Source organism: Carlito syrichta, unplaced genomic scaffold (genome assembly GCF_000164805.1).
Source record: "Carlito syrichta isolate Samal-C Ts95f unplaced genomic scaffold, Tarsius_syrichta-2.0.1 Scaffold174522, whole genome shotgun sequence".
Taxonomy (NCBI): Eukaryota; Metazoa; Chordata; class Mammalia; order Primates; family Tarsiidae; genus Carlito; species Carlito syrichta.
The window spans coordinates 110,317-112,151 of NW_007118618.1; positions in this window are offsets into that span (position 1 = coordinate 110,317).

Here is a 1,835-nt window from a genome sequence, read left to right on the forward strand (position 1 = left end):
AGTAAGAAGATTTGTTCAACCACGTTCCACACCCCCCCAAAATCTCTTAGCTGTGTCATTTGCTCACTTACCTTGAAAGGTGCTAATATAGCAGCAAGTACTCCACGTGGGATTTCATGACACTGAAACACACTGGAACTAGATTTTGTGGAAAATTGGTGTCTTTCAGAGATTTTTAAGCATCTCTTGAAAATTGAGGTGTTGGTGCTGCAATCTCAAGAAGTCACACACAAACAGTTTGGGGATTAATATTTCAGAGATAGCATCTTTTTGCATGTGATAAGAATTTTGATTAGGATTTCAGAGCTTAAATAATGTTATCAATTCGGGGTTTTTGTATCTAAAACGATAATGTCATTCCAACTGTAAAAGCTCTTCTCTCTCCTCTCATTTGTGACCATCTTCATTGTAGTCAGCTCCTCCATTATCCTTGCCAGGAGAGCAAACCCTGAACCTTATTTTTATGTTTTCTCCTAATGTCTTGCTTTGTATGCCATTGCTTCAAGTTTTTATTATGGTGCATTGTAAGGGTTCTTCAGAATGAGCACCAATAAATACATTGCTATTACAAGGAAAAATTTGGTCCAGCTAAATTTTCCATTTAGAGAAAATGGTATGCATGTCAACATTTAACTATTTGACAGGAATCTTTAATAATGTATTTCTGCCTTCTTTTATTTCTTCACTCGAGAGTTCTGAGTGTGATCTAAATATTTCGTGATTTAGGATCACCATGAATAACAATGGCTGTACTAAATCTTCAGGCCCTATTGATGTAATCAAGGGACTTTGATTCTCTAACTGACCTGCCATTACTGTATCTTTTGAATACTGTTTGGGTTTCCTTTCTTAAGTTTCTGTCTTTTCTCTCCTTGTCTGTTACCCCAGTCAATGTGCCTGCTTCTGCTAATTGCCCCCACTCCACTCCATTTCAAATTTATAGCCCTTAATCTTATTTTTTTAAAATATGGCAATCAAGTAACTAAGTTTGTTGAAATAGCAGGTAAAGTTAGAACATATAAATGCTTAATGAGGGACTTCCAGCAAGATGGCGATGGGGCAACCTGGTCTGTGAAACCCTCTGCAAAGGAGAACTGCAGTGGGTCTCTGGCTCTCGCCCCAGGGGCTGCAGACCCCAAAATCACAGCCTGCTCTTCATACGGACCTTGGCTGTTGCCACCGCTGGGGCATTGCAGCGGACTGGACAGCCACTGCAGCGCAGATGTCACCGCTGCAGCCGCTGCAGCTGCTGCACCACTGCCAGTAGCACATCGCACCACCCAGGCCGGAGGTGATCCACGACTTCAGTCCTTAAAGCCCCTTCAGGGAAGATCTGCTGGGATCGCTGCCACCTCTCCTGCAACTGAGACATCCTGCCCACCGTGCCTGTGCCCTGAGGCAGGCATCCATCTACAGTCTCGCCGGTTCCTGTCCAGCTCCACCCACTCTGGGGCGAGCAGCTGAGATAGCACCACCTGCTGGCGATTCAAGGTAACAACACTGAAACAGGAGAAACAAGCTTGAAAAGGACATAGGCCAGAGTGGTGAACGGAGGGTGATCTGAACTGTCCTTCACAGCAGACCAGGGGCAACTGACCCTAACTGCAAACTAATTTACCTGCTTGAAAAGAAAGCTAGAAATCAGAACTGAAAGGACATTGGTCTTAAACGAAAAGTCTCAGAGTGTGCTTCATTGATTCTGTTAGTTTAATGACTTAATTTTATTCCTACTGCTTGTTTCTTTTTTAATTACCTCTCTTCCTTTTCTTCTCTTGTCTTCTCTCTGTAAACCATATCTTTGTATAGAGGAACAGCACACCAATAAGGTGGTTGGT